General features: G+C 48.3%; 1 long non-coding RNA gene across 1 annotated transcript; it reads right to left on the reverse strand.

Annotated features, from left to right (window-relative positions):
• Positions 1-1671: 1671 nt before the first annotated feature.
• On the reverse strand, positions 1672-21612 carry LOC128109172 (uncharacterized). The gene is made up of 3 exons (XR_008217711.1): positions 21503-21612; positions 11514-11661; positions 1672-2656 (listed from the first exon to the last, which is right to left on the reverse strand). It is a non-coding gene; the product is annotated as an uncharacterized LOC128109172 (long non-coding RNA).
• Between the last annotated feature and the right edge of the window lie 763 nt (positions 21613-22375).

The raw sequence follows: 22375 nt of genomic DNA on the forward strand, positions 1-22375 counted from the left end.
ACTCAGGAAGAGCACTTACAAGAGACCAAAGAAACAATTAGCCCAAGGAACATGTACTACTTACAGGAAGTTCTACCACCCAAGAATAACACCACCTCAGCATTGTTAACCTCTTGTTACCCTTGGGGACAGGAGGAGTCTCCTGTTGCCTGCTTCTGTGAGGTAATGTTGCTGGATCCAACTTTGTGATGGTCATGTGCAGTTGATCATAGCTACTCTGGTTTCAGGACAGTAATGGTCATTATATCATACCTGAACAGGGTCCCACAGTAACCTACCCCTTTGTTCAGCTCTTATGTTTTTTTCCCATGCTCTCTTTGGGAATAAGCATGTGCCAATAGACCAGAGCAACGGTCCTTTATTCTCAGTACTTCAACCAGTTCTTAGTCTCTGCTGTAAGAACTGCCCACTGCATAAAGAAGCTTTCCTGACCAAGGCCTACAGCAGCAATAATCTCAGCAGCAGTAACATGTCCACTAGGAGCTAAGACTTCACCAGCCACCGACTTTTGTCTAACAGGAAACGAGGGTTCCCTGCTGTGGAGCAGGCCTTCAAATCTAGTTAGAATTCATAATAGTTGTACCACTACTGAATCACCAAGCACATCTTGCCGGGTAGACTGATGTTAACATATTAACATGCTGCCTGTGTACAAGTTGAGAAGGACCACTGGTAGCAACTTGTCAGAAGCCTGCATAGCACCTGGTGCTATGAAAGCCAGCTAGCAGGGAGGAGCCTTCCAGCCCAGCCCTCACAGGCTTATCCATGCTCTACAACATAGCTTATGGTGTCTTCAGCAATAGGGACTTACATCCAGTTCTAGGGTGCAGTCCGTAGCAGCGGCAATTACCTTTGTGATTTGTAAGGCATCAACTAGTAGAAAGAGAACATCCCTAGCCACTGGAATTATCATCCAAAAACATTCTGAATGTGCCGTTTCCCACCACAGCGCCTTCATCATTTAAACTTTTTAACTGACTTTTTTTTAATTTTTTTCAGACAAAGTTTCTCTGTGTTCCAGCTGTCCTGGAAGTCTCTTTGTAGACTAGGCTGGCCTTGAATTCACCTCTGCTTCCCAAGTGCTGGGATTGAAGGCGTGTGCCACCAACGGCCAGCCTGTTTGTACATTAATAGACACCGGCTGTTGTAGGGGTTTCTGTTACCTTGTTGGGTATTATCAGTGCCACAAAATTCCCAAGAGCTCTGCCCAGTGCCTGTACCCTGTACCCTGGATAGACTTATTTTTCATCCTAGCAGATTATTTCAGGTGCTTCTTTACATTTTTAAGAGACTCAGAGGTTAGCCGGGTGGTGGTGGCACACGTCTTTAATCCCAGCACTCGGGAGGCAGAGCCAGGCGGATCTCTGTGAGTTCGACGCCAGCCTGGTCTACAGAGTGACAGAGTGAGTTCCAGGAAAGGTGCAAAACTACACAGAGAAACCCTGTCTCGAAAAACCAAAAAAAATAAATAGAGAGAGAGAGAGAGGGACTCAGAGTTTAACATATAATGAAACTTTTTTCTTTGGACAAGGCATCTGAATAACTTTTTAGTAGTTTTTTGCGTACAATATATTCTGATCATGGTTTCCCCTCCCCATCCATGCAACTCCATGCATTCCTTCTCTCTGTAGAAAACAAACAGGCAAATTAAAAAAAAAAAAAAAAAAAAAACCAGGATAGAACAAAACAACCATAGAAAAGAAAAAAGGGGGGCTGGAGAGATGGCTCAGCAGTTAAGAGCACTGGCTGCCCTTCCAGAGGACACAGGTTCAATTCCCAGCACCCACATGGCAGCTCACAACTGTCTGTGACTCCAGTTCCAGGAGATCTGACACATTCATACACAGACATACATACAGGCAAAACACCAATGCACATAAAATAAAAATAAGTTATCTTTAAAAAAAAAAAGAAGCCGGGCGGTGGTGGCGCACGCCTTTAATCCCAGCACTCGGGAGGCAGAGCCAGGCGGATCTCTGTGAGTTCGAGGCCAGCCTGGTCTCCAAAACGAGTACCAGGAAAGGCGCAAAGCTACACAGAGAAACCCTGTCTCGAAAAACCAAAAAACAAAAAAAAAAGAAAAAAGGAGCAGCAGCATAAATATATGCAGAAAACACAAACTAGAAACCATACTATGTAAGCAAAAGACCAGCGAGGTAAAAAATTCCCAGACAAAACATTAAGAAAAAAAAAAAAAACCTCCCAAAACACCATTGAGTTCATTTTGAGTTGGCTGTCTACTGCTGGACAGGGGGCCTGCCCTTAATAAATGTGGTTTGTAGATAGCTTCTTGGTTAGGGATGGGAGCACGTGTTCACTTCCCACTCTCAGTGCTGGGAATCCATCTGGCTTGGACCTGTGCAGGCCCTGTGCATGCTGCCACAGTCTCTGAAGTCGTATGTAGGTTACTCTGGTTGTGGCTAGAAGGCATTGTTTTCTTGGTGTCTTCCAACCCCACTGGCTCTTAAATCTCTCCACCTCCTCTTCTGCAAATTTCCCTGAGCCCTGAAGAGAGGGATTTAATGGAGATGTCCCATTTAGGACTGAGTGTTCCAAGGTCTCACTCTCTGCACAATGTCCAGCTGGGGATCTCTGTGTTTGTTCCCATCTACTGAAGATGGAAGCTTCTCTCATGATGGCTGAGGAAATCACCGATCTATGAGTATAGCAGAATGTTATTAGGAGTCATTTCATTGCTACATTCTTTTAGTAGAACAGTAGTATTTGGTTTTTCCCTAGATCTATGGCCTATCTGGCCTCAGGGTCTTGACCACCTGTCAGGCATGTGTTCCATCTCATGGAGGGGCCTTACATCCAATCAGATAGTGGTTGGTTACTCTCACAGCTCCTGTGCCACTATTGACCAGTGTATCACGTAGGCAGGTCACCATTGTAGATGGAAAGAAAGGTTTGTAGCTGGGTTGGTGTTTACCTTTCTCTGGTAGCATGCAGAGTACCTTCTACTACCATGAACGCCATTCAGTAGGGGTGAAGGCTCTCGGGAGGCACCAGCTCAACTCCCCCCAAAAGTGGACAGTCAGGTATGAAAGTGTCTGCAGCAGAAGGACCTTACCATCCTCTGTGCAGAGCAAACAATAGGCTTGACTAAAGCCTGAGTTGGTTGGGGTTTCCATGGGGCCCTTCTGGCCAACAGTGTAACACATTCCTGGCACTGGAGTTTTCGTTTGGTGGCAAGAGCTGTTTAGTTGTCTAGTTGAGGCTTTGTTTCCCTGTTATTTGGTGATTTCATTTAGGTTTGTTTTGGTTTTTGTTGTGGATTTTTGTTTTGTTTTTCAAGACAGGGTTTCACTCACAGAGATTCACCTGCCTCTGCCTCTGTGTCCTGGTGTCCTGGCTTAGGTGTGTGTGTGTGTGTGTGTGTGTGTGTGTGTGTGTGTGTGTGTGTGTACATATATATGTATATATATTAAGAATCTTGGAGGGGGGTGGAGAGATGGTTCAGGGGTTAAGAGCATTGGCTGTTCTTCCAGAGGACCCAGGTTCAATTCCCAGCACCCACATGGCAGCTCACAACTGTCCGTAACTCCTGTTCCAGGGGATCTGCCACCCTCACACAATGCATAAAATAAGGTTTAAAAAAGTATTCAGGCCAGGCGGTGGTAGCGCACACCTTTAATCCTAGCACTCGGCAGGCAAAGCCAGGTGGATCTCTGAGTTCAAGGCCAGCCTGGGCTACCAAGTGAGTTCCAGGACAGGCGCAAAGCTGCACAGAGAAACTCATGTCTCAAAAAACAAACAAACAAAAAGTATTAAAAAAAAAACTTATTTAAAAAAAAAAAGAATCTTCGCTGGGTGGCGTTGGCACACGCCTTTAATCCCAGCACTCGGGAGGCAGAGCCAGGCGGAGCTCTGTGAGTTGACGCCAGTCTGGTCTACAGAGTGAGATCCAGGACAGGCACCGAAACTACACAGAGAAACAAACAAACAAACAAACAAACAAAAATCTTCTACTGTAGAAGGTTTCCATATGTCCTCCAATGTCCCCTAGTTTAGCTGTCCCTCCCCTCCCTCCCCCTCTTCCTCACTCCCTCTGTTCAGTCCTTCTGTTCCAGACCCCCCAAACCTCTCCATAAGTCCCTAAGTATCTATTCTGTTTCTCCTTCCTCAGAAGATCATCCCCTCCACCCTAGTCTTCACTCTATACCTAACTTCTAAGGTTATACAGATTGTGGCATGCCCATTGAAGGCTTCAAAACTAACAGCCACATATAAGCAAATACATACATACCATTTGTCTTCACTCAAAATGGTTTTTTCGAGCTCCATCCATTTACCTGAGAATTTCATTTTTTTAAACAGCTGAGTAATATTGCATTGTGTAAATGTACCACATTTTCCTGATCCATCCCTCTGTTGCTGGAAATCTAGGCTGTTGCCAGCTTCTGGCTCTTATGAACAGAGCAGCAATGAACGTGGTTGAGCTCATGTCTCTGTGGTAGGATGTAGAGTTGTTTGGGTAGATGTCCAAGAGTGGTGTAGCCAAATCTTGAGGTAGAGCTAGTCCCATCTTTCTGAGGACTCTCCTCCCTGATTTCCATGGTGGCTGCACAAATTTTCACTCTCACTAGCAGTAGATGACTGTTCCTCTTACTCCACATCCTTGCCAGTATGAGCTTTCAATTCGTTTATTGATCTTGCCCATTCTGACTAGTGTTGTCAAAGAAGTTTTGATTTGCATTTCCTTAATGACTAAGAATACTGAACATTTCAGTGTTTCTCAGACATTTGTGTTTCATCCTTTGAGAATTCGCTGTTTAGCTCTGTACCCCATTTTTTTTTTTTTTTTTTTTTTTTTGGTTTTTCGAGACAGGGTTTCTCTGTGTAGCTTTGCGCCTTTCCTGGAACTCACTTGGTAGTCCAGGCTGGCCTCGAACTCACAGAGATCCGCCGAGCTCTGCCTCCCGAGTGCTGGGATTAAAGGCGTGCGCCACCACCACCCGGCTGTACCCCATTTTTTAATTGGGTTGTTTTCTTAATGTCCAGTTTTTTGTTTTTTAATTTATGTATTGTAGATATTAACCCTCCTGGGGTGTCACTAGGGGACACTGCACATCTCTCCACCCCTCAGGGCTTGGCAGGCTCAGTTTGTGTTTCTGGCCCGGCCTAGGGCCAAGATGCAAGTGAGGCTGATTTCAGCTGTGCCTGGGCATGGCCGCTGCTGCCGCTGGCTACCCCTGGAGGTGGAAGAGATCCAACCCTCTTGTATATTATTATAGGGCCAGCCTTAATAATCTTCTTCCCAGGGCCCAGAGAGAAACTGCAAACGGTGAGAATTATTTTCGGGAAAAGAATCTAAGTACACCGAGCTCTTTGTCCATCTACTTTATTCCTCTGGGATAAAATTCTATCTACACAGCTTCAGTTCTGTTCTCATGTCTAGCTCTTTTCTTTCCCGATTTCTCTCTATATTTATCTATTGTCCCCTCTAAGTTCTATCTTAATTCTCTCACCTTAATTCTGCCTCAACTAGGTTCTTCTCATCTCTTTTTTACCCAGCTAGTACTTCCCCATCTGACTCTTCCTCATCTGGACACTTGAAGTCTGTTCTTAGAGAGTACAGAGGTATCTCTGATAAGGTACTTTCCTCAGTCTGGGGATGGACCTGGCCGGATGCTGCCAATGACGATAATTACAGGGAGGCTTGAACTCAGGTTCTGGCTGTGCATAGCTGTCAGCGCAGAAGTTTATCTAAATATTCCTTTAGTAGAGCGGAAATGGTGCCCAATAAATGATGGAAAAGGTACAATAGCACACGGAAAATTCATAGTAGGAAACGGCTAATAATCAAAAGCCAGTATCACCAAGACTCCTTTTAAGCCTCAGCTTGACCTCTGGAAGGCCCTTGGCTTCTTCCAGGTGTTGGCTTGTCACAATCAGCTGAGATCCTACTTTGTATGTATCTGAAGCTTGCAGCACAACACTGAAGCCTCCTACTCGTCCACAGTCCCTGCTGAATCCACTGGACTCCCCTGCGTTCAGATTGCCAAGCCTGATACCCTGACCATCAGGAAACCCCTGGCACATGGCTGCTTCCTTCAGTCCTGCCTGTCCTTCCTCTGTCTTCTAGCCCTGGATATTCTTGGAGACCTCGGCTGGCAGTAAACTGGCTGAGTAAACCTAATGACTTGTATGACCCAGTCCTTCAGGGACTGGTCTCCCTCCAGTAAATGCCTCAGGTTATATGCAGTCTTTGTCTTGAGGATGAACGAGCAGTTACAGCAGTCAGTTGCTCTACATCCCCATGTCCCGTGGCCTCCTAAGTCAAACAGTGAGAGATTCTCTTATTTCTCATCTAAAAGTTCTAATACTTAGAAAGTGGAGGCAGGAGGATCTGGAGTTCAAGGCTGGCCTCAGTTACATAGCAAGTTAGAAGCCACCCTGGAGGCTACATAGCAGGGGGGCCCTAGGATGACTGTGGCTTATAGTAAGTTTTGGTTTACTCAATCACTGGGCAAGCTTTAGTGAAACATTTCACTATTAGGATAAGAATTTGTACTGTATCAAGCTGATAATAGAAAAAAAATAATTAATTAATTAAAAAGAAGGAGGAGGAGGAGGAGGAGGAGGAGGAGAAGAAGAAGAAGAAGAAGAAGAAGAAGAAGAAGAAGAAGAAGAAGAAGAAGAAGAGGCCACCCTGGACTATATAAAACCCTTTGTCAGAAAAATAACTGGGCTGGAGAGATGGCTTAGAGGTTAAGAACACTGGCTCTTCTCCCAGAAGAAGCAGGTTTGATTCCCAGCACCCACATGGCAGCTCACAACTGTAATTCCAATCCCAGAGCTATGACCCCCTCCTCTTCTGGCCTCTGTGGACAAAAGGCGGCAAGTATGTAGTACACAGACATGCATGCAGACAAAGCATCCATATGCATAAAATGCATTTTTAGAAAATTCAAAATAAATAAGAACAGACTAGAGAGATGGCGCAGTGCTTGAGAGGGCTCCATAGGACTCACCTTTGGTCCCAACACTTACATCAGGCAGCTCACAACTGCCTGTCACTCCAGCTCCAAAGGATGTGACACCTTCTCGATTCTGTGGGCACCTGCGTTCATGTGCACATCACACACAAACACCTACTTTTTAAAAAAACTTTAAATAAAAACAACCAACAAAAAATTTGCAATTCAAAGAGTTCAGAAGCAACTTTGTTCCCAGTTCTTAGCTTTTCTGTACTGGGCCATTATTCAGGACTCCATCTACATGCTGAACCATGGGCTTTATTACTTCTGTACGAAAAGTCAAATCTGATGGGTCCTGGCACTCCCACTTCCACTCACTGTCCGATTCTTCCGGTGGGTTCTGAGTTTTTGGATACTAGGAAGTGCTCTTAAGCACAGATTAATTTGTGCTACACACACACACACACACACACATACACACACACACACACACACCATAAGAAATGGACAAGCCCACACTCCCATCCCATCCGCGCCAATTTAGACAGCTGTGAGGACATTTTCGTTGTCCGTCCTCCCTTACACAGGCAAGCTCTTTCTGAGCAGAGAGCTGGCCCTGCAATGCATGTCTTGTCACCCACTGCAAAGGTCACACGAGAGCCACCACAGCCTGCTTACAGTCCCGGATCATCAGCAGCTTAGGGGGGCATCCCTGAGTTCATGTGGTGGACCCCATTCATAAAAGAAGTGTAGCAAACCGAAGACAACAGCCACCCCAGGAGACGCCCTCTCCTACCGACACTCATCTTCAATGGAGCAGCCTCACTGTATGTCTTATCACCCATAGCAGGACAGCGAAGCTGCTTCTCCCAACTTATCTTTGGTTCAGTCATGGTCCTGTTTGGGTACCAAGTGTTGTGTGACTTCCTGGGAAGCCGTGAACAATAGACATTCACCCAGACAGGACCAACAACAGAAATCAAAGGATTCTACCTAAGTCTAGCATGGTGAAGCCATGAATTTAAGGACTGTTGCTTACAGGAGCATGGACAGTTTTCAGGCACTACACCAGCTGCTGAGGAAGTTTCCCTTTCCTCCCCCAGCCAATGACAACCATTTCTACCATGCACTACCTCCTGGGTTGAATTATGAGCCCTCCCCTCCTTCCATGGGGAAGAGGGTCTCGTGTGGCCAGTCATAGCTATTCTGGATTTCAAGAGGACAGCAACCCAGAGAAGACCTGCCCACAGCAGCTACCCACCACCAAGACCTGCCATTGGTCATAAACCTCACACTAGCCTGGTTCCCAGGGAGTTCTTCTGGCAGGGTTACTTTCTGGCCCCAGAGACTTCTGTTTCTAGAAGGTCCTGTACATGTACCCCATCAGCCCCGCCTCCTGCCCGCCTCACACTGCTGCCCACTGGCCTAACTTCTGCAAAAAGAGGGAAAGTTCCCTGCCACTGCTCCAGCTCAACCTTGTGTGTGCTGCTCTGGGGACTCCAGTAGCCAGAGCCAGCCAAGGCCCTTGATTGCACACACCTCATTGTTAACTGAAAGTCTGGGTTTGGAAAAATCCAGGCCAATGCAGCCTGAGTCTCTGACCTGCCCAGTAGAGTAGCACAGTGTTTGTGCCTTGAAAAGAAAGACTGTCACCTGTTACCTTCCTCCCCTGACCCAGCTTCCTGAGTGTACCCCTGGGGAGCAGCTGCAGGGATCAGCACCCCCACAGTCTGCATTTTGAGCCTCCGAGGGCCTTGTAGGCCTCCCTGTCTCCACCCCTTCTCTGCTGAAGCCAGAAGAGTGTGGACACAGGATGGCTGCTCCTATGGAGGACAATGGGCAAGGAAGAACAAGGACAGATGACCTGGGGAAGGAAGGAATTGAGAAAGTTTGGGTGGAGGACATGAGGACTGGACCAGCCCCACCCTTGGGTCACTCTCCCCCTTCAGCCTCGGCCTTCATCTCAGGCGTGGGTAGAACCTTAGCACGGTTCTGCTCCGTCCACCTAGAGACAGTAAGAATGGCCCCAGCATGAGGGGAGAAGAGGCCTGAGGGAGGCAGGGCAGGAACCCATGGAATGTGAAAGCAAATGGAGGGAATCTGAGGGTGCAGGGGACAGTGTGGGGGGTGATAAGGAAGTAGAGGGGTGTCTGGAGAGATGACTCAGTGGTTAAGAGCACTTGCTGCTCTTTCAGAGGACCCCGGGTTGGTTCCCATCACCCACACAGTGGCTCACAACTATGAGCCAATCCCTTCCGACCTCTGCAGGCACTGCACATAGGTGGTACACACACACACTCATACATGCACACACATTTTAAAATAATAAGAAAGAGAAGAGGAAGGTTAAGGAGAGGGTTAACCAAAACTAAGGATGAATAAGGAAGCCATTTGAAGACCACGCATAGTGGAGCACACCTTTAATCCCACCACTTAGGAGGCAAAGGCAGGCAGATCAAGGCCAGCCTGGTCTACAGAGCAAGTTTCAGGACAGCCAGCACTGTTAAACAGAGAAACCCTGTCTTGGAAAAAAAACAACAAAAACAAAACATGCTAGATGAGAGAGAGGACCGAGCAGATGCCATAACAGGCTGCTCAGTCTTCTCTTAGAGACCAGGCCTCATTTTCAGTTTCCTGAGACTGAACAAGCAGTTTCTGAAAGAGCCACCAACAAAGGACAAATAATCACTGGTGCCCCTGACCACAGGGACAAGGGAGACAGGACTCACCAAGCCTGGGCCACTGAGCCAGCCCCCATGGTCAGTACATGCCAAGCCAGCCAGCCTCCACAGCAGCTCAAGGACAAAGCCTGGGACTTGTCTAGGCCTGACCCAAAATGGAAAACTGTAGCCCTGACCAGCCCCTGACAAGCCCTGGCCAATTAGAACATACTAATATGATTGTCACTTGCTTAAGCCAATCATATCTAAAATGACCTAACTGCTCTAGGAACGCCCCTTGGCTGTGCTTAAAAGGAGCCTGTGGGGCTCCTCTCGGGACCTCCACCATTTTGCCTTTGTGTGGGACGGCAGGCCCCAGCATGCTGGAATAAAAACGCTCTTGTTGATTGCATATATGGATGGTGGTCTTTTATGGGACTTCTCCAGGACCCTAACAGATGATGATGATAAGGGCCAGGAAATGCTATCTCTGGGTATGACATGACTTCCACAATCATGAACCCTCAGCAGCTAAGATTGCCTACACTGTGTCTGCACAAGACTAGACCTGTCAACATCTGGTCATGAGTGAAGGAGGGGGTCACAGGGCCCTACCCCTCCCTGGAGAACTATTGGCTGTTGATGGGGGAGTGAGAAGCAATGTCTTCAGTGGTGTAGGTACTGGTGAACTGCCCCTGCTCTGGTGAACAGCAGCTGCACCCATGCAGGTGGCTGTCCTTAAACTCTAGACCACAAGACAACAGTTGGAGGAGGGACTGTGAGACGTACAGGGGGCATGTGGCATCGAACTGAATCACAGACATGCCTGAAACTGTCAACAGATAAAACTAATAATAAAAAAGAATAGGTGCTGGAGAGATGGCTCGTGGGTTAGGAGCACTTACTGCTCTGCCAGAGGACCAGAGTTTGGCTCGCAGCACCCACATGGCTGCTTACAACCATCAGTAACTCCAGTCCCAGGGGATCTGACCACCTCCTCTGACTGCCACAACACTGTTGTACACAGATGCTGGGCAAGGAGACACAGGCAAAACACCAGACACATACAATTTTAAGAAACAAACAAAAGGCTGGGCAGTGGTGGCGCACGCCTTTAATCCCAGCAATCGGGAGGCAGAGGCAGGTGGATCTCTGTGAATTCAAGGCCAGCCTGGTCTACAGAGTGAGTCCCAGGAGAGCCAATGTTACACAAAGGAACCCTGTCCCAAAAAAACAAAAATAAATAAATAAATAAATGGAAAAAATTAAAAATAACAAGGGAAGGAGGTGTTGGTAGAGGAGGAAGGGCCTCAGCATAAGTGGTATGGCAAAGGCTTAATGCACACAGGGAGAAACTGAGGCAGGGGGCCAGGCCCAGTTCTCCAAGCCTCCTGTGAGGCACATGGGCTTTGTCATATCACTGTACCAGGGAAAAAATGCCCAGTATTCCCTCCCATACTTTTCCAGGCCTTAGTTCCTAGAAGACAAAGTGGGACTGTTATTATTAGCTGCTTGTTTGGGGGTTTGTTTGTTTTTTGAAACAGAGTTTCACTACGGCCCCTGCTGGCCTCACTGTGTAGCCCAGGCTGGCCTCACTATGTAGCCCAGGCTGGCATCAAACTTGCAGCAGTCCTTCTGGGTTTACAGGCATGTACCACAATGCCCAGAAGATTTTAGGTTTCTTCCAGGACCAGAACATTCATGTTTCCAAGCAAACCCTGGAGAAACTTCTAACAATCACATCTGACCATTGCTGGCACACTGCCGACATGCTTTTGCTGTTGGTTTCTTATGCTGGGGATTTGAACTCAGGGCCCCCTGAGTTAGGCTAGGCAAGCAGCTTTGCACTGAGTAAATCCTCATCCCTGCTGCTACTTCCATTTGATAGTAATTTCTGGGGCTCATTCCCTATGCACGCAGATGGACCCACCTCAGGATTTCTGGGCCAGTCCCTGTCAGTGGATGAACATGAGGGGTATTCTTGTCTTCTGTGAGTCCCAGTGATGCTTCAGCCATACCCTGCCACATACAGCTATGGCCACTGGCACAATACGGGCACGTGGTCTCATTCCAGGTGCCTGCAATAGAGGGAGTATGAAGTTTACATCTGAAAACTGTGGTTTGGGGCTATCAAAGGCTAAGTAGACTAGTATACTGGAATACACAATGCCCTGGATTTTATTACAGCACAAAAGAAAAAAAAAAAAAAAAAGGAAGGAAACCATTCCTCTCTCCAAAGGGAACCAATATGGTTATTATTATTTTTCCCCCTTTTTTTGGTTGTTTTTCATTTTGGGTTTTTTGTTTGTTTGTTTGTTTGTTGAGACAAGGTCTTACTCTGTAGCCCTAGCTGTCCTGGAGCTCACTATGTAGACCAGGCTGGCCTCAAACTCAATCAAGGAGACTCTGCTTCCCAAGTGCTGGAATTAAAGGTGTACACACCACAGCCTAGCTTTCTTTGCTCTTTAGAGACAGGGTCACACTGTGTATCTCCAGGTAGACCGGGACTCTCTTTATGTAGACCATACTGACCTTGAATTGAACAGAGATCACCTGACTCTGCCTTCCAAATGCTGGGATTAAAGGAATGCACCACCATGCCTGGCTTGATTTTTCTATCTTACATACAAATTGTGTAGTTAAAATTCCTTGACAGGGGAAAGAACATGTACCTCCTCCTCCCAAGACCCCATGACAAACCAAATGAGGGACAATTCCACCAGCGCTCAATCTGGAGGAGACTAAGTTTATTCCACTTATTTATTTGCAGAGCATAGGTAATGGGTTACCTGAGGGGGGGTCTTAAAAAGTCACACTGGAGGTCTTTGCTTTTCCATAGCTGCATGGATGGAGGCATCCCCCAGTGCTCTCCCACCTATACTCTAGCCCCTCCATGTGCAAAAGAAGAGTTGCAAACAACTAATGGTAAAGAACAGCTGGATACTCAGTGAAGGTCTCCTGACCCTCCCCTTCCCTCTAGGAGGGGCTGTAAACAGCCAACAAGCCCAGCTGGGATGAGCCTTTTCCAAAGGCGCAGCTGAACCCCCGCCCCCCCAGGTGGAGGTTGCTTGGCCCCAGAGGTCAGTCATGTACAACAAATGGAATACACTGCTGTTGGTTGTTTATTTTACTCTTTTGGCTCTTTACTCTTTGGGGGCTGCCACCCAGCTCCCAGATAAATAAATCACATGGAGACTTTTTCTTTTCTACAAATGCCCGGCCTTAGCTTGGCTTGTTTCTTGCCAGCTTTTTTTTTTTTTTTTGCCAGCTTTTCTTAAATTATCCCATCTACCTTTTGCTTCTGGCCTTTTATCTTTCTTTATCTTTCTCTATTCCATATACCTTTCTTTCCTTCTTACTCCGTGGCTGGCTGTGTAGCTGGGTGGCTGGCCCCTGGTGTCCTCCTTTTCTTTCTTTTTCTTCTTTTTTTCTTTTTTTAAAGATTTATTTATTTATTATGTATACAGCATGTATGACCAGAAAAGGGCACCAGATCCCATTACAAATGGTTGTGAGCCACCATGTGGTGGCTGGGAATTGAACTCAGGACCTCTGGAAGAGCAGTCAGTGCTCTTAATCTCTGAGCCATCTCTTCAGGCCCCCTTCTCCTTTTCTCGTTCCTCTATCTTTCTCCTTTTCTCTCTCCTATTTATTCTCTGTGCCTGCCAGCCCTGCCTATCTTTTTTCCTGCCTTGCTAATGGCCATTCAGCTCTTTATTAGACCAATCAGATATTTTAGACAGGCACAGTAACACAGCTTCACAGAGTTAAACAAATGCAACATAAAAGAATGCAACACATCTTTGCATCATTAAACAAATGTTCCACAGCACAAACAAATGTAACACATTTTTAAACTACTATTTTACAACAGTGCACTGTTCTGCATTGCACTATACCTGTTTTCCTGTTACTGATACATTACAGAGGAATCCCTGTGCCCTTCTCCAGATAGACAGTGTGGTTTCCACTCAGGGGCAGAGGATCCAGTTAGCACCAGCCTTGGGTGATTCAAATAAACTTGTCATGAGTGTCACCGGAACAACTGTATTAGTCAGGGTTTCCTAGAGAGACAACTGATAGACTTAATATATATTAGCCACTGGGTGGTGGGGGTGGAGCACGCCTTTAATCCCAGCACTCAGGAGGCAGAGTCACGTGGATCTCTGAGTTCAAGGCCAGCCTGATCTACAGAGCGAGATCCAGGACAGCCAGGGCTACACAGAGAAACCCTGTCTCGAAAAAACAAACAAATAAGCCGGGCGGTGGTGGAGCACGCCTTTAATCCCAGCACTCGGGAGGCAGAGCCAGGCGGATCTCTGTGAGTTCGAGGCCAGCCTGGTCTCCAAAGCGAGTTCCAGGAAAGGCGCAAAGCTACACAGAGAAACCCTGTCTCGAAAAACCAAAAAAAATAAATAAATAAAAATAAACAGAAAAAAAAAAAGGGAGAGAAAGAAAAGAAAAAGAATCTATATTAGAAGGATTTAGGGGATGGAGGAAAGGCTCATCAATTAAGAGCACTGCTCTTTATTGCTCTTTCAGAGTACCTGGGTTTGATTCCCAGCAACACATGGCGGCTCACACCCTTCTAACGTGGTGCACAGACAAAACACCTCCACGCACACACATAAAATCAAATAATTTTCAGCCACCCAACCTGGTGCTAAAGGCCTAGAGAATTCCTGGAGAGCCACTAGTCTCCAGTCCACATTCGAAATCTGAGAAAGTTGGGTTGTGATGGCAGCAAAGAACAGCTGTGTCTATTCACCAGCAAGACGTGAAGGCATCGGGCAAAATGCAAAAGCTCCCCGCCCAGCCTCCTTCTATCTGGGCCACTGCTGGGAGGTACCACCACATTCAGGGGCAGTTGTTTAATCAAGAAAGCCCTCACAGGTGTGCCCAGGGGCCTGCCTCTCGGTTGATCCCAGGTCCAGTCACGTTGCCAACCAAGATAAACTGTCAGAGCCATATCTGCAGAAAGCACCTTGTTCATCGTGTACACAGGCAGATAATCCCCAGATAGGAATTTCTGGGTCACAGATAGGCACATTGGTAATTCTGACACCTATAGCTAAAATGACCTTCCAGCCACACTCCCACTGGCTAGGAGCAAGGCTTTCCACATCTACATTCTACAACATGTACATTCTGCAACATGTACATTCTGCAACATGTATAGTCTACAACGTGTACATTCTGCAACATGTACATTCTACAACAGCTTATTCCAAGCTGGCATGTGAAGAATGTCATCTTACTGTGTTTGTTTTTATTTAGTTAATTGATTCTTTAGATTTGCTTACTTTTCCTTTTGTGGGTAAGTGTATGTATGTGCACCACGTGGGTGCTTCAGAGGTCTGAGGAGAGAACTGGAGTTACAGATGGTTGTGAGCCACATGTGGGGTGCTGGGAACTGAACCAGGACCTCTGCAAGAGCAAGTGCTCTTAAGCGCTGAGCATCTCTCAGCCCCGATACGGCATTTTTTTTTTTTTTTTTTTTTAAAGATTTATTTATTAATTATGTATACAATGTTCTGCCTGCGTGTACGCCTGCAAGCCAGAAGAGGGCACCAGATCTCATTACAGATGGTTGTGAGCCACCATGTGGTTGCTGGGAATTGAACTCAGGACCTCTGGAAGAGCAGCCAGTGCTCTTAACCACTGAGCCATCTCTCCAGCCCCCCGATATGGCATTTTAAACGGGCCTACATTCATGTATTCCTGGGCAATTGCTCTTTTCTGGGGAGCGGTTTCATACTTTGCGCCTATTTTCCGTGTGGTTGTTGGTTACATTCTACTGATTTGTCTTCATGCCTCCAGTCCTCACTTTGTTCCCCCTTTTCCTCTTCCATGTCAATATGGTGTTGTCTTTCTTCCTTTTTCCTTGTGCGCGTGTGTGTGTGTGTGCGCGTGCGTGCGTGTGCGCACATGCGTGCGTGCGTGTGTGTGAGTGTGTGTGTGTGTCACAGGTAGTTGAGAGCTGCCCGTGGACACTGGGAATGGTGCTCGGATCCTCTGCAGGAGCAGTCAGTGCTCTCGACCATCCCCCGGGTTTTTCTGCGGCTTTCTTACACTTCTTTCGAGTACTTGTCTGATGTGCTGCGCGCTCACATCTCACTCCCCCTCCATCTGGCTGGGTGTAGGAATGAAGGAGGGCTCCAACCTCCCCTCCCCTTCACAGTTCCCTAGTCGCCTCCACACCACATACTGAATATTCATCTTTCTCCACAGAGCTGCAGTTGCATTTTTATCATAGACTGCACTTCCACATGTACTTGGACTCTTTCTGGACTCCGTCCTGTACCAGGAAACTTCACTTCTTCTTGTCTTCTACCCTTTCCAAAGTGTGCCTGCCAGAGCACGAGTTAACCTCAGCTTTCAGGAGGCAGAAACAGGCAGATGTCTGTGAGTTCCAGGTCATCCTGGTCTATATAGTGAGATCCTGCCTCAAACAGAAAAACAAACAAACAAACAAAAGCAACAACAACAACAACAAAAAAGACAAAAAATAAAAAACACAAAACACGCATACACAAAGCAGCACCCTCTATGTCCCGCTTGAACTTCAGAACTAGCTCGTGTTTGGGGAGAAAAAATAGTGTTTTATTCATCAACTGTTTATATCGTTTTGTAGACTTGGCATCCTTAGAATGATCTCAGTTAACATCAAGGGCCTGAGTTGAGTGTAGCCAACACACACACACACACACACACACACACACACACACACACACACATTTTTTGCTTTTTAGACAGACCTGGCTGACCTGGAACTCACAGAGATCCACCTTCCTCTGCCTCCCGAGTGCTGGGACTAAAGGTGTGTGCCACCATGCTTGGCTGCACACATAATTTTTTTAAATTAAAAATAATAAAAATATTTTTAAAAAAGAATCACTTAGAGGATGGTAGGGGGGGACATACAACATGCTCCTCTGGCTTCACGCACATATAGGATACCTGTACTAGCATGCATGCGTGCATACTTAGTACTCATACAACATACAAATCAGTAAACAAACAAACAAATAAATGTGCTTGGTAAAGGCCAGATCATTGTTGTTGGTTGTTTTTGTTCTTTTGGAGGGCCCGCCACCCAGCTCCCACATAAATCACACACACACACACACACACACACACACACACACACACACACACACACACACACACAGGCTTATTCTTTTTTTTTTTTTTTTTTTTGGTTTTTCGAGACAGGGTTTCTCTGTGTAGCTTTGCGCCTTTCCTGGGACTCACTTGGTAGCCCAGGCTGGCCTCGAACTCACAGAGATCCGCCTGGCTCTGGCTCCCGAGTGCTGGGATTAAAGGCGTGCGCCACCACCGCCCGGCTTATTCTTAATTATAAATGTCCAGCCTTAGCTTGGCTTGTTTTTTGCCAGCTTTTCTTATCTTAAGTTATCCTGTCTATCTTTGCCTCCGGGCTTTTATCTGTCCCTATTTCTGTATACCTTTCTTTACTTCTTACTCAGTGGCTGCCTGTGTGGCTGGGTGGCTGGGTGGCTGTGTTGCTGTGTGCCTGTGTGGCTGTGTGGCTGTGTGGCTGGGTGACTGTGTGGCTGTGTGCCTGTGTGGCTGTGTGGCTGTGTGGCTGTGTGGCTGTGTGGTGGGTGGCTGTGTGGCTGTGTGGCTGTGTGCCTGTGTGGCTGTGTGGCTGGGTGGCTGGGTGGCTGTGTGCCTGTGTGGCTGTGTGGTGGGTGGCTGTGTGGCTGTGTGCCTGTGTGGCTGTGTGGTGGGTGGCTGTGTGGCTGTGTGGCTGTGTGCCTGTGTGGCTGTGTGGCTGTGTGGCTGTGTGGCTGTGTGGCTGGCCCTTAGTGTCCTCCTCTCCTTGTTCTCTTGCTCTTTCTTCTCCCAGATTTCTCCCTCTATATATTCTCTCTCCTGCCAGCCTCACCTGTCCTGTCTCCTGCCTTGCTACTGGCCATTCAGCTCTTTATTAGACCATCAGGTGTTTTAGACAGGCACAGTAACACAGCTTCACAGAGTTAAGTGTGTTTACAATGTAAACAAACTAACACACCTTGAAATAACATTCTACAACAGATCATAGTGACACATTTGGTTATTCCAGAATTCAGATGGGAGAATGATTCCACAAGTTCAAGACCAGCCTGGGCTACATAGTTCCAGGCCAGCCAATGTTATATAATACGACCCTGTCTCAAAAGGAAAAAAAAATGCTTCTTGGATATTCTGGCACATGCGTTTTATTTCCAGCTTCAGGATGCTCAGACAAGAGGATCACGTGTTTGAGGACTACATGACACTTTGGGCTCAAACAAACCAACAAAATAATAAATAAATAAACTTTGTTTATACATTTCTTCCATGTTGGAGATTAAACAGGAACCTTGCACATGCTAGGCCGGAAATCTACCTGCCTTGATTTTCCTTCTTTCCTGCCTTCCTTCCCGACACGCTCCTCTCTGAGACAAGCTCTCCCAGGCTGCAGCCTGGGCCTGAACTGGAATTCCTCTGCCTCCCCAGTGCTAGGATTAAGGTCTGAGTCACTACTATACTCAGCTTCCTTCTGATTTTTTCTTTCTCCTTCTAGAGCTGGGGATGCAGCCAGGACTGTGCTAGACAAGTGCTGTGCCCCAGCCATCCCCAGCCCTATGGCCCCCAGCCTCTTCTCAGGAAACAAGTCACTTGTGCAGGCTCTGAGAGTGCATGGGTGGCAGGGGACATACAATCTTTGAAATTCTTCTCAGAGAAAACCAAGTTTATTCTGTGGGGATTGTTTGTGTATTCAATCATTTTTATCAGATAAGTTTGGACTTCCAATCAGTTTTTGTGCTTTTTTAGTTGTCACGTATTTGTGTGTACATGTGTGGGGTCAGCATGCACACATGTGAAGGTCATGCTCCATCCTTTTTTTTTTGAGATGGTCTAGGGACCCTCCTGTCCCCACCTCCCCTGCACTGGGGTTACTGCCTCACCCAGCTTTTCTGTGGGTGCAGGGCATCCCCGCTTAGGTCCTCATGGCCCAGCACTTTCCTGACCACCGTCTTCCCAGCCGTTGTTGGTTCTTGCTGGACGGTCTAGACAGGCCTCAAACTCACGGGGCTCCGCCTCAGCCTCCTGTGCCGATTACAGGCTGCACTGTGCTCAGCTCATGAGTCCATCTAACCTGAGCGAGTCTGCCACATTATCCCACTGCTGGAACAGCTCCAGGCACAGGAGCCCTTTCCTGTCCTACTCTGTCCCCTTGACACCGCATCCTTGTGCTAATTTATTTGTTTTGGCATTTCCTTCTTTTCCTGGCTGCCCAGGCTGTCCTGGGTTGTTTGTCCTGTCCCAACCTTACAGCTGGCCATTTCTCAAAGAGCCTGGTTCCTGTCATTGAACAGAGAGTACAGAACCTAGACCTGGGTCTGAATGTGCTTGCTACTATTCAGGCTGTCACTTTGGTCCTCACAGCTGAGGGAACTAGAAACGTGTGCCTGCTTACTATGTAGACACACAGATCTTCACACTTACATAGAAAATGGATTGTTTTCTCTGTACAGTTTTCTGTCTCCAATCCCTCTCTTCTCCTCTGTACCACCTCATTGTGTCCCACAGCAAATCTACGCGGTCCAGACTATTGACTTCAATCATTTGAACGTATTTAACAACCTTTGTGTTTATTTTGAGACAGGGCCCTGCTGTACAGTCCCTTATGTTCTGGGGTTACACGTGTATGCTGCCACCACCAGCTGGGTTACCATCCCTTTTAGAGAGATGGAAACGGAGGTTCTGAGACGTTCTGAGAGGTTCTGAGAGCTTAAGTATCTGCACAGCTCTGGGAGGAAGGCCCGCCCACCAAGGCCTCCCCTCAGCACCTGAGTTGGCTCTTTGTGCCTTTGTGTCCCATTTCCCTTCAGGAGGGTGACTGGCCACCATGATGACAACTTAGTGCTGGTGTCTGTGCAATAGGGGACCCCCGTTTAGAGCTCAGGGAGGTGAGGAAGTGCTGGGACAACTGATGTGGTGTTATGATGGTAGGCAGAACCGTGATGTGGCCTGGGGGAGCCCAGGGCAAAGGCCCCCAAGCTGACGCAGTGTGGAACCCCAGGGAAGGCCTCGAATCAGGCTACCCAGAAAGAAGCCATGTGGGGGCAGTAGGCAGCTCTGAAGATACGTCTTAAAACAAAACAAAACCCCAACAGACAGAGAGTGACCTTCACATGGCCGCCTGGGAGGCAGGGCAGTAACCTGGGAAAGGTGAGGCTCTGCAGCCCCCCCCCCCCCCCCCCCCCCCCCCCCCCCCCCCCCCCCCCCCCCCCCCGGCCTGCTCGGGCCGCTTCCCAGTCCACTCAACTCTCCGGTGCTTCATTTCTCAGGGCTTGCTTAGGTGACATGACAGTGTGTACCCAGACCCTTCCCAAGTCCCTCAGATTCAGTCCACTAGTGCCTCCCTTCACTCACCGCCCCACCTCCCCACCCCACCCCACCCCTGAAGCAGCCCAGGACTTTCCATCTCTCTGCTTCTCTGTATGTTTATGGAGTACATTATGGACACTCGGGCCAAATCACTGCCTCCCTCAGCGCCCAGATGGGCAGAGCGCTGAGCTCAGGGCTTGACTACACCAGCCTGGAGAAGTGAGAAGTGCTGTTGGTAACTGGTGTGCAAAGGATTTGTGGGGTCCTGGGGGCCGGTTGCAGGGATAGCATCTTCCAGTTCCAAGAACACGTGCCAGCACTCGGGAGGCAGAGCCAGGCGGATCTCTGTGAGTTCGAGGCCAGCCTGGGCTACCAAGTGAGTCCCAGGAAAGGCACCAAAACTACACAGAGAAACCCTGTCTCGAAAAACCAAAAAAAAAAAAAAAAAAAAGAACACGTGCAAGCCAGGTATAGTGCTGCACACAGGTAGTCCCAGCACCCGAAAGACTGGCGCAGGAGGATTACAATTTTGAGGGCAGCCAGGCATAACAAGTGAGACTCCTTTCAAAAACAGACAAACACAGGCTTTGAAGTCTCGCTGGTGCCCCGAGGTGCCCCGAGGTGCCCTGCCCACAGCACCGCTTGAGACTCCCAAGGAAGCCGGGCATGGGCGCTCAGCCAAGGAAGGGAACTTGCCTCTGTCTAGAAGCTGGGCCTTAGAGAACACACAGTCCCCGGGAAGACCAGCCTGTTGTCTGCCCTGCTCCTGCTGTGTGCTAAGAGGAAGGGCTGAATTTATCTACACCCTTCTTTGTTTCTGGAAACAAAAAGCAGCTCGTAAAACCCAGAAGCTGGGAACCTGTAAACTGAAGCAGAGTCCTTCTAGGGAAACCCAGCAAGAAGGGGAAGAGAAGAGAAACAGACAGACAAACAGACAAACAAACAGACAGACAAACCAACAACCCGCCAGCTGTCCATAGTCTGAAGGTAAAGACCTAGAGTATGGCAGTACAGTCCTAGTGGATGAAGCCACAGTGAAATCAGATGAAATCAGACCAGGCCTAGGGCTGCTCTGCGAGGGAGGAGGAAAACAACCCCCAGCTGCTGACACCTGCTTCCTGTGGGAGGGTCTGCCCCTCCCCTTCACAGGCCAGTTTCTCCTGCCCTTTCTTCCTCTGGTCCGCGTCAGGTGAATATACTGTGAATGCCTTTAGAACTCGATATCTAAATAGTTCTAGAGCCCTCCCTCCTAAGGGGGAGACCTTTTTTTGTTTGTTTGTTTTGTTTTTCGAGACAGGGTCTCTCTGTGTAGCTTTGCGCCTTTCCTGGAACTCACTCGGTAGCCCAGGCTGGTCTCGAACTCACAGAGATCCGCCTGGCTCTGCCTCCAAAGTGCTGGGATTAAAGGCGTGCGCCACCACTGCTCGGCGACATTTTTTTTTTAATTCATTTCACTATGCTGGCGACCGGCTAGACTTGAAATATGGCTATATGAGCACCTTGGTTGGTGCAAAGTCACGTGTCTGCATTTCACAGTACCTGGGTGGAGGGCAGAGGCCTAGGAGTTCCTCCCAATGTGTGAAGATGGCAGAGCCAGATGGGGGCTGGGCAAACCCAGACTTTCCAAACTGTCGAGAAGCTCCGGTGCTTACCCACGGAGGGGGATCTGGACCCTGCCAATTCAGATGGCATGAGGCGCCCCTGTGAGGGGCTCCATGCAGTGACCGGTGGATCTGTTTCTTCTCCTCCAACCTGTTGAGGCAGTGGTTTGGGGCTGAGCTGCTGAGCAGAGATTTGTATGCGGGCTCAAACCCTTCTGTGTCTAACTCCCCTCCAGGCTGGTCCTTTGAGACACTGGTCTTCTGGCCATTTGCCCTTGTGGGTGTAATGAGGGTGGAAGGGTCTCAGAGGAGATGCAGGTTTGGGCCAGTGTTCCACTGCCCGCCTCACCTTGAGACACCTCTCTCCAGCCTCAGTTTCCTCCTCCCTAAACCAAGAATACCAGGTTGAGGCTTCAGGTTCAAAGATGACGCAGGGGAAAGCTCAGAAAAGGATCTGGCGCTTAGGGTCTCAAGAAACAGGAGGAAGCCTTGAAGCCATCAGCCTTTGGTGCATGCCGGGACACAGACCCAGGCGCAATGCGACGATTGGCCCAAGGTCACTCAGCCCGAGATCGGGTCTGACCCCAGGTGGCCTGATTCCATCATGGGCCTGGACGACAGCCAGGCTGCAGCCAGCGGTGTCGGAGGAGCGGGAAGGGGGCGCGCAGGGGCTTCTGTTTTGGAACCGTTGAGGGGAGCACGCTGCCACCTGGGGGGCTAGGCACTAATGGGGCAGCCCGCCCGGCAGTCACTGAGCCGTGACCCTCCCCGGGAGGGGCGGGGCGGTCGGTTACCTCATCGCCGCCTCCGG

This window comes from Peromyscus californicus, unplaced genomic scaffold (assembly GCF_007827085.1).
Source record: "Peromyscus californicus insignis strain IS unplaced genomic scaffold, ASM782708v3 Scaffold_13__1_contigs__length_99412109, whole genome shotgun sequence".
Taxonomy (NCBI): domain Eukaryota; kingdom Metazoa; phylum Chordata; class Mammalia; order Rodentia; family Cricetidae; genus Peromyscus; species Peromyscus californicus.